Source organism: Lagenorhynchus albirostris, chromosome X, assembly GCF_949774975.1.
Source record: "Lagenorhynchus albirostris chromosome X, mLagAlb1.1, whole genome shotgun sequence".
Classification (NCBI taxonomy): Eukaryota; Metazoa; Chordata; class Mammalia; order Artiodactyla; family Delphinidae; genus Lagenorhynchus; species Lagenorhynchus albirostris.
In genome coordinates, this window is record NC_083116.1 from 89,617,856 (window position 1) to 89,628,601 (window position 10,746).

Consider the following 10,746-nt stretch of genomic DNA (forward strand, 5'->3'; position numbering starts at 1 on the left):
GCTGGGTACAGAGTGTGCACTTTTTGTCAGGATGCTCCACGCCTGCTCTGTTACTAAGATTCATATTTGCCTGTTACTGCTATATAGTATTCTATTGTGTTACTGTACAATTTGTTCATATTCTCCTGTTAACAGACATCTGAGCTGTTTCTGGCTTTTGTGGTTGGCAGCAAGGCTGCTGTGTTCCCTCCGGTATGCATCTCCTGGTCCACGTAGGCATGCACACTCAGGATGGGAATTGGGGCGTTGTAGGGTTTGCGTAGCTCTAACTTTGACAGTTTCCCCAAGTGAATGCCAGCTCGGTCCCCACTCCTCCCTGGGCCTGTTGCCTGTTTGGAGACGTGAAGTTCTCAGGTACACATACAGCAGCTTGGGGGAGCTGAGCATGTCTGGGGTGTGCCTGGCATTCCCAGGTACCTGAAGGGAAACAGCACGTCTCAAGGCAGGACCCACAGTCCTACCTGGAAACCTGTATGGCTCCCACACCTGCAGGTGCCAAGCTTCTCTCCTAAGCCTAGGCTCAAGGCCCCTTCTGGTGTGGCAATTCCAACCTCCCTCCCTCCTTTCTCTGTTCACAACCCAGCGAATGGTGCTCCCAATTTACCGGGTGATTTCATACCTCCCGGCCTGGAGCCCCTTCCAGCCTGTTCATTAGGGCAAGGTCCTGCTTTTTCCTTAGGAAGCCACTGCATTCATTCATGTTGATACTGTTCATTGAGCTCTCACTGTGTGCCAGGCGTCTCTTCAGTATCTGGCACTAACTAGACACTCAATAAATGTTTCTTGAAGGAATGAATGAGGGATTAATGTCTAATTTGATTTAGTGTTTTCTGATCTTTATCTAAGTGCCTCACACTTATGTACTCATTTCATGGGCACAGACGACCCCCTGAGGTAAGCACTCCAGCTATCTACATTTTACTGATAGGGAAGCTGAGGCCCAGAGAAGCTTAGCTAACTTGCCTGAGGTCACACAGCTTGTGAGTGGTGGAGCTGAGGCCAATTATGTGAGAAATGGTTCCTAAACTGTTAAATGCCACATGGGGCCCCAGATAAAATTCTTCTGCTCCTTCTTTGTCTTTTGTTCTCCTTCTTTCTCTGCTCCTAGATCTGTCCCCTTTAAGTCTACATCAGGGGGCTTTAAACCTCTGCTACATTTGCTGGTTATTTTGTAAATTAACATTTAAAAGTTGTATATTTCCTGTTCTTCTAAGGAGCAGACAGGTTTAAAACTTATATTTTTCTCCAAATGAAAAACCTAAAGTAGATTTTTATTATTTTAGTCCCTAATAGAATGAGTTTCCCCACCCTGGAAAACAGTGATTTATTCATCATTTTACAATCATTTTTCATCTTATTCAGATTATTGAATTGCTCTGGTGACCTGCACTAATAATTTGGAGCTGGTTTATTTCACTTTTATTTGTTCCCATCAACTCTTGCTTTTCTGTACTGGATGACAGTATTTGGTGAGGTGATGACCTCAAAGGTAATTTGCTCTCCTGGACCTTCAAATAGATTAAAAAAGAACAAAAACCCTAATCTAGCTTTTCTGGTTGTTCTCAGCAGGAGAGTGGATTGAATACTTACAAGTCAGCCCACCACAGAGGGGAGCAAAAGTTTTAACGTACTTCTTAGTAATCCAGTGAATACCCAGGAACCCCCAAGAACCAGGATATGCCTAATAACTTACACCCACCTGATGCTCCCCCATCACCTCTCTCTGCCAACCCCCAGGGATCACCAGACAGAGAGTCATTTCCTGTTTATATCTTGTGCTTATTTTGCTTTATTTTGAGGGGATATTGCTTACAAGATTCTGACTGCCATGCCTCAAGTCCTGAGTAGGTAATAAGACATTGTCAGTTATAAGACATGGGAGTGTCTTCCACACCCCAGTCACTGCCACGCGGTTGAACCCACGGAGGAGATATAGGAATGGGCAGGGTCCTGCTGAAATCGCGCACAACTGAGATTGGGACTTGAACCCACAGGCTGGGACTCGAACCCAGCCAAAACCCAGATTGGGACTTGAACCCACTGTCTTTTAATTGAGATCACACACCTGGTCTCAGAACTTAAGGAAGCTCAGGTTCTTGATGTCTCCTTACAGAAAGAATTCAGTGAGAGACAAAGTGATAGGTGGATTTATTTAGAGAGAAACACACTCCACAGACAGAATGCGGTCCTTCTCAAACGGCAGGAATGGCCTTAGGAGAAGCACTCTACAGAGTGTGGGCCATCTCAGAAGGCGAGAGGCCCCGAAATACAGCGTGGTTAGTTTTTATGGGCTGGGTGATTTCATAGGCTAATGAGTGGGAGGATTATTCCAACTGTTTGGGGGAAGGGGCGGGGATTTCCAGGAATTGGGCCACCACCCATTTTTGACCTTTTATGGTCAGCTTTGGAACTGTCATGGCGCTGATGGATGTGTCATTTAGTGTATGCTAACGTATTACAATGAGCGTATAATGAGGCTCAAGGTCTACTGGAAGTTGAATCTTCCACCATCTTGCACCTAGTCGGTTCTAGTCAGTTTTTGTCATGTCCTATGGCTATGCCATTCTTTTAAAAGTTATGCCCTGCTCCTTTCCCTCCTGTTTCACTACCGCTGTCCTCAAAGGCCAAACTGAGGCCAAGGTGGCAAAATTTCCTTTGCCATGCCATCCTTCTCCTCCCCCTTCCTTCCTGCCCCTCGTGGTCCTCCCTACCCCTGACTGAGGGGTGCTTCCTGGGGACAGGCCTAAGGAAACAGCAGTTCCCAACCCTTGGACCCAATGCTCCCTTTTCATAAGAAACATTTTGGGAGGCCTCTTTTTACCATCCAGGAATGACAATCATGGATGTTACGAGTCTTGGTGGTGTGGAGCTGTCCCCCAGCATCTCAGGCCCCTGCCTATTCAATGCCAAAGCACCTCCATCATTGTGATAACCAAAGTCTGCCTACCAGGAATTCCCCAAACACACTTCCAGGGCAGGCAGGAACCGGACCCTCGTCTGCCTTGTTCATTGCCATACCTCCACCACCTAGCATAAGACCCTGCATGCAAAAGCTCAATCAATATTTGTTGAATAATCGTTGTACGGTCTAGATATCTATGCTGTGATTTACTGCCCTCTTCCCACTGGGCTCCCCTGTCCTCTCTTCACCTCCCTGCATGGGGAAAGAGGGAAGAAAAACAGCTCAGAGTGTGCAGGGGCCAGCCCCTCCCACAGAGATGTCTACACTGTTCACTGATGCTATGGGCAAATGGGTGCTTTAGGGGCCCTCAGGAGAGGGGCTGATTTCTAGTCCTGGTCAGGATGGAGTGAGGACAGGGTGGGCACAGAAAAGCAGAGACGACTGTAGAGATAAGAATTGCTCAGTGGATAGAACCAGATTCTGGAGCCCTACAGCCTGGCTCTGGCTCTGGCACTTACCAGCTGTTTAAAGTCTGGTAACCCCTCAGTGCCTCAGTTCTCTCACCCATAAAGTGGAGATAATAATAGTAGTGACTATTGGGAAGATTAAATGAGATAATTCATCTGATGAGGGCAGAGCTTAACACGTTATAATTTTGCATTGTTGTTTGTTTTCATGGAATAGCTGAGTAACTTGGATGAATTAACTATCCTTCCCTCAGTCTAGCATTCTCCCCACTCCTGCACCAATCCTCTCCTCACCCTCCTCCATCAGACGTTCAGGTCCCACCACCATTGGTGGATGGTCAGAGACCGAACACGGCCACCTTCCCACTGCCCTTTCTCTACTTTTCCTTGCTGCAAAGTCCATCTCAGAGATCCATTGTGTGGGCCCAGCTAGACTCTTCCAGGGCCGTGACATGTTCCTGGAGACCTCCCTGCCAACCTCGGAGGTCCCACCCACCACATGTTTCCTGCCCTACTCCTCCCACCTGCACGGGAAAACACTGTGCCAGCCAGCTCTCTCCTTCCCTTCTAGGTTTGTGCTGCTAACCTCGGACCAGCCGGGGAGCTAAAGGTCCCCTCCTGGTCCCTACACTGCCCACAACATCAAAGTCACCACCAACTTTCCCTAAATGGGTACTCCCTACCCCCTACCCCGATCTGTGACCCCAAGTGTCTACTTCCCAGTCTGTGACACCAGAAGAATACACACCCGAATGTGTGTGACTCTAAGAGTTTCAACTTTCCAGTCAGTGGGTCCCAAGGGCCGCCCACTTCCTTGACTGTGTGAGCCCAAGACTGTTAACAGGGCAGTCTGGAATGGACCACTGCGGGCGTGGGGAGGAACGCAAAATGGAACTGTCGCCCAGGATCATACCACTGCGGAGGGGGTGGCCATCTTGCAACATACCATTTTGTTTGTGGGGGAGGGATAAGACGGCTGCCTCATTCCCTAATGGAGAGGGGAGTGTCACAATTCTGCTTGTCCCAAGATGATTCCCACCTGCTTCGGGCGAGCCTCACTCTGTGGTCTCACCCTCAGCCTTCTCACATCTGCCATCTTAACCACTTTCACCACCCCCTCGATTCCTTAATTTCGAAGCAGCTCGTGACGCACCGAAGCCGGCAATTGGCTCACAGGTGGCGAGAGCAGGAGACCGCCGTGGCCTCTGATTGGTCGATGACCGAGTTCTCGTCCTTGTTGTTCTTTGAAGCTACGCGAGTTCGGAGAATAATATAGTCCCGCCTCCGCTCCCTTGCTCCGGGCTCCCATTGGTCATGGGTTCGAGGCATGCGCAGTAGATTCCAGTCCAGTGTTCCGGGCCACTTAAGCCGGGCTTTGGGGATTTCGGGTGGTGGGTTTGAATACAGCCTCAGAAGTTCAGATTGTTCAAGTGTAGGAGGGGCAGAAGGTGGAGTTTACTGTTGGGGTTTTCTAAGATCATACATCAGGGCGTGGCGCCTCGTGCACTGGGCGTTACAGTCGTAAACTCTGTAACTCACCCGCTAGGATTTTCATGCCTGTGCCGTGGTTCTTCGTTCATTTATTCTATAGTTTACTCAAAATAAAAAGCGTTCTTTGAGTTAGGGTTTTAGGAAAACTCTCAAAAGTTACTTTATTTTTTTAATTAAAAATTTATTATTTTTTAATTTTTAAATAAATTTATTTTATTTGTTTTTGGCTGCATTGGGTCTTTGTTGCCGCGTGCAGGCTTTCTCTAGTTGCAGTGAGCTACTCTTCGTTGCAGTGCACGGGCTTCTCATTGCGGTGGCTTCACTTATTGTGGAGCATGGTCTCTAGGTGCACCGGCTCAGTAGTTGTGGATCACGGGCTCAGTAGTTGTGGCGCATGGGCTTAGTTGCTCCGTCATATGTGGGATCTTCCCGGACCAGGGCTCAAACCCGTATCCCCTGCATTGGCAGGTGGATTCTTAACCACTGTGCCACCAGGGAAGCCCCTCAGAAGTTACTTTAATAAAATTAAATCCTGCCGCAGTAGGACGGGCACCGTGGGGTGTCTGGCTCTCCCAAGACCGTAAATCGCAGAGTGAACATCTTGTGGTCTTCGAATACGATGTACTAAAATTATTAATTTTACTGACAAAACAGGTACAAAGCTTACAGCAGTTAAAAGCCCTAACTGGCGAGGCCTTTGACAAAACGTGTTTAAGAGAATAAACACTTTACCCAGTATTCAATGTGCAAAGTGATGGTTTTGGAGCATTAGGCCTGCTCAGATGGGACAGGATTGCTATGATTGACATGTGTTATTTAATATACATCATAGGCAATATAGCCAGTTACCGATTTTAAAGTCTGCAACTTTTACACTATATATGTAAATTAAAATACAAATATAGATTACATGAATTATAAAAAATATGAATAAATACATGATTCATAGGGATATAGATATAGATGATATAGATGGAGCAGTGGGGCCCCTGTTCACTGCCCTGAGTCAGTCACATGCTGAAAGGGAGGGGACCATTTTTGGGGTTTTTTAAAATTTATTATTTTTTTTTTGCCGTGCCGCGGCACTTGTGGGATCTTAGTGCCCGACCAGGGATTGAACCCGGGCCATCCGCAGTGAAAGTGTGGAGTCCTAACCATTGGACCGCCAGGGAATTCCCTGGAGGAGACTGCTGATAATTTAACACAGTACCCCAAATTTTAGGAAGGCTGATCCCTGAGTCCCCTGCTTTCACCAGATAGGACAAGTTTCCCTTAATTCGCTTGGAAATTCCAAGTCTATGCCCAGCACTGCCTCCACTGCTGAAAACACAAGCTGGCCTTTGTATCAGCTCTGATCCTAGGAAGATTGTTATTTTAAGTGTGTACATGGGCACTTGGGGTGCTGGGTAGAACAAATCAAAGGGTTGGTTAAAGTGTAGGCCCTTGGTCATTACTGAATGTTTCTTTCTGATGGTGGCTGGATTTGTAACATACATACTTCAATTTAATATCTCCACTCAGGGGCCATAGATAGAGAGGGGTGAATTGTTTTTGTTTGGGATCTTGCCCTAATGGTTATAGTATGGTATAACCCAACATGCAATAAGCTATATAGTCTCTATCACAGAAATATACCCCGAAGTGACACAATTAAAGAAGACAGAGGGAAACAGAAGAAGATCTTTAGCTTATGAATAAAAAGATGAGCCTATTTGAATAAAATAAAATGCTTTTTTAAAAAAAACCTCCAAAAATATGGCTTGCACTGTATGTCTGGAGCCCTTTAAATTATACAGATTTCATCATCATCAACTTGCTTATACCCTGATTATAGGCAACTTGAAGAGAAAAAGAGTTTTTTTTTTTAATCTGCTAAGTTTGGCAATTATGGGAGAACCCACTGTGTGTGTGTGTATAATCTTATAATCACTAGAGCTTTCAGAAAATTGGGTGATAAAGATGTACATATGCATAGTGTTAGCGTAGCTTGTGTGAGTGCTACAAGTTGGGACAGGAAGCTTTAAAAACTTCTTTGAGGGACTTCCCTGGTGGTCCAGTGGTAAAGAATCCGCCTTACAATGCAGGAGACGCGGGTTCCATCCCTGGTCAGGGAACTAAGATCCCACATGCCGCGGGGCAACTAAGCCCGCGCGCCACAACTACTGAGCTCGAGCGCCTGGACGACAGCCCGCGTGCTGCAAACTACAGAGCCCACGTGCCCTGGAGCCTGCGCGCCACAACTAGAGAAGAGAAAATCCTCGCACCACAACTAGAAAGAAGCCTGCACACCACCATGAAGAGCCCGCATGCCACAACTAAGACCGGACGCAGCCAAAAATAAATCTTTAAAAAAATATATATATAGTAAAAACTTCTTTGTTGCCAACAATGGTCTTTTTAAATCAAAGTAAAATCTATTTTTGTTTTTTGGCCGCTGTGCACGTCATTCGAGATCTTAGTTCCCCGACCAGGGATCGAATCTGTACCCCCCTGCAGTGGAAGCGCAGAGTCTTAACTACTGGACCACCAGGGAAGTTCCCACAAAATCTTTTAAAGAAATGAAACTTTTTTTATTTTCTTTGATTTATGACTAAAAGGTATTTTGTCAATGTTTAAGAGTATTTAGGCAGCTGGGGGGGGGGCAAGCTACACGATGGAATGGGGCAGCAAGATGCAGGCCCAGGACATTCTGGGGAGCAGGGATTAAAAAAAGAGAAAAATATTCATCCTTTCCAAGCTTTTTTCCCTGATAATTAGTAACAGTCTTATCAAAGACAGATGAACTCCTTATGTAAAATTTTGATTATAAAAAAATTATAGCAGTGCCGGGTATTCGGCAATGAGTGAGGCCAGTTACCAAACAGGATCGCTCCTCCCTCCCCAAATCTCTGAATACCTGCTTGTGATATCCCTGAAGGTCCTAATGGTTTGGATTTCACAAAGGGTAACAGTAGATGCCAGGCTACAGTGCAGTTAGTGGCTAGACAGCTTCTGAGCCTCATCCCAAAGATTTATTCTCCCAAAAGAAATAAACCTTGTACTCAAATCAAAACAAGTAAATGGAGTAAAATATCTTGTAATGTGTTTATAACTAAATGCATTGCGTAGATTGTTTGCAAAGATGATGTTGTGGACCCAATTGTGTCCCTCCAAAATTCATATATTGAAGTCCTAACCCCTAGTGTGACTGTATTTGGAGATGGGGCCTTTAAAGAGGTAATTAAGGTTAAATGAGGTCATAAGGATGGACCCTAATCCAATATAACTGGTGTTTTTATAAGAAGAGGAAGAGACACCAGAGATGCATGCGCACAGAGAAAAGTCCACATGAGGACACAATGAGGAGGCAGCCAACTTTCAACCAAGGAGAGAGGCCTCAGGAACAAAACCTGCCAACATCTTAATCTTGGACTTCCAACCTCAACTGAAAAAATACATTTCTGTTGTTTAAGCCCAATAGTCCGTGGTACTCCATTAGGATAGCCTGAGCAGATTAATACAGATGGCCGCAAACATTCCTCCCCTGTCTGTAGCTGAGTCCCCTGGCAATGTGACTTTGCAGCTCCCCATCCAGAGGTGGAGTCTATTTCCTCACCCCTTGAACCTGGGCTGGCTTTGTGACTTGCTTTGGCCAACAGAACTCCCATTATGTGAAATCTAGAGCCTAGGCCTCAAGAGACCTTGCAGCTTCTGCCTGGGCCCTAGTACAGTACTGCCCTGAGCCCTCCATGCAAGGAAGCTGGTCGGGAGGATGAGAGGGAGTGTGAAAGAGAACCAAAGCACCCCTACTGACAGCGGCACCAACTGCCAGACATGTGAGCAAGGCCATTGGAACTTCCAGCCCAGACGATCCTTCCGTTGACTGTAGCCACATGATTGAGCAGAGAGATATCCAAGAGTGGAACCACCAGCTGATCCCAGCTCAAATTGCCTACCTACAGGATTGTGAGCAAATACACTGTCGTAATTCAAAGTCACTAAGTTTTGCAGTCCTTTGCTTTGCAGCAGTAACTAAGCTGACACAGCATTCTTCTCTCCCTGCCTAGCACTGAGTGAACCTGAACATATTCCTAAAGGGAAAACGTTTTTTGCGCAGCCAAAGGGCCAATTCTTTTCTTTTCTTTCTTTTTTTTTTTTTTTTTCGGTACATGGGCCTCTCACTGTTGTGGCCTCTCCTGTTGCAGAGCACAGGCTCCGGACGCGCAGGCTCAGCCGCCATGGCTCACGGGCCTAGCCGCTCCGCGGCATGTGGGATCCTCCCGGACCGGGGCACAAACCCGTGTCCCCTGCAACAGCAGGCGGACTCTCAACCACTGTGCCACCAGGGAAGCCCTCTTTTTTTAAAAAAAATATCTTTATTGGAGTATAATTGCTTTATAATGTTGTGTTAATTTCTGCTGTACAACAAAGTGAATCAGCTGTATGTATGCATATATCCCCATATCCACTCCCTCTTAAGCCTCGCTCCCACCCTCCCTATCCCACCCCTGTAAGTGGTCACAAAGCACCGAGCTGATCTCTCTGTGCTATGCGGCTGCTTCCCACTAGCCACCCATTTTACATTTGGCAGTGTATCTATGTCAATGCTACTCTCTCACTTCGTCCCAGCTTCCCCTTCACGCCCTGTGTCCTCAGGTCCATTCTCTATATCTGCGCGAAGGACCAATTCTTGTCCATAAGCCAGGGAACTCCCACACGGAGGTAGAGAAGACACTCCAGCCCCATGTCTGGGAGCCCCATTATGACACTCAACACTTGTCCACTTCAATTCTCTTTCCCCAGATTCAGAGTCCGTAGCCTTTGCTGTCTTTGAAATTATGGTAATAACTACTGGAAATTCAAAAAAGAAAAAGGTTTTTTTTTTAAAGCAATTATGAGCCTTCAACCAAAGAAGTGTCACTGCAAGGTTTATATCTATATTTATGTCACTTTTTATTTTATTTTATTTATTTTTAAATTTTTTGGCTGCGTTGAGCCTTCGTTGCTATGCACGGGCTTCCTTGAGCAGGGGGCTACTCTTCGTTGCGGTGCGCGGGCTTCTCATTGCGGTGGCTTCTCTTGTTGCAGATCAGGGGCTCTAGGGCACAGGCTCAGTAGTTGTGGCGCGTGGGCTTAGTTGCTCTGCGGCATGTGGAATCTTCCCAGACCAGGGATTGAACCCATGTCCTCTGCATTGGCAGGTGGATTCTTAACCACTGTGCCACCAGGGAAGTCCCCTCTATCTCATATTTTGATTAAGCTTTGAATAGGTTTGTTTTTGATCAACATAAAGGCTTACATGCTAACAATATTGCCTTGAGATATTAGCTCTCAACTTCCAGCCTTTAGTTTCCTCAAAATTATTCCCTGTGGTCAAGTGACATTTTTCATTCAGGAAAGTGGTATCACAGCAATCCTTCTAAACCTTCATTGAAATAGGAAACTGAAACACATCCCCACTTGGCAGAGGGAAAGCTGAACCACAAGGCTGAGAAATCTCCAGAAACTCAGCTAATGAGCTGAAAAGGCTTCTGACAAGCTATGTGACCTTTATATGACCCTTCTTCAGACAAACACATGTGTATATACTTTATATGCACACTCACACAGACAAGTGCATGCGTGCTTGTGAAGACTGTTAAAACCATAGATTGGTCAGGGGCAAATGCAAAATGATAACCACAATAAGTCCAGTTACCATCTGTCACCACATAAAATTACAAAATGTTTTTTCTTGTGATGAGAACTTTTAAGATTTAAGATTTTACTTCTAGCAACTTTCAAATATGCAATACAATATTATTGATTTTAGTCACCATTCTGTACATTACATCCCCATGACTTATTTATTTTATAACTGGAAGTTTATACCTCTTGACCTCCTTCATCCACCTTCCCAACCCCCAG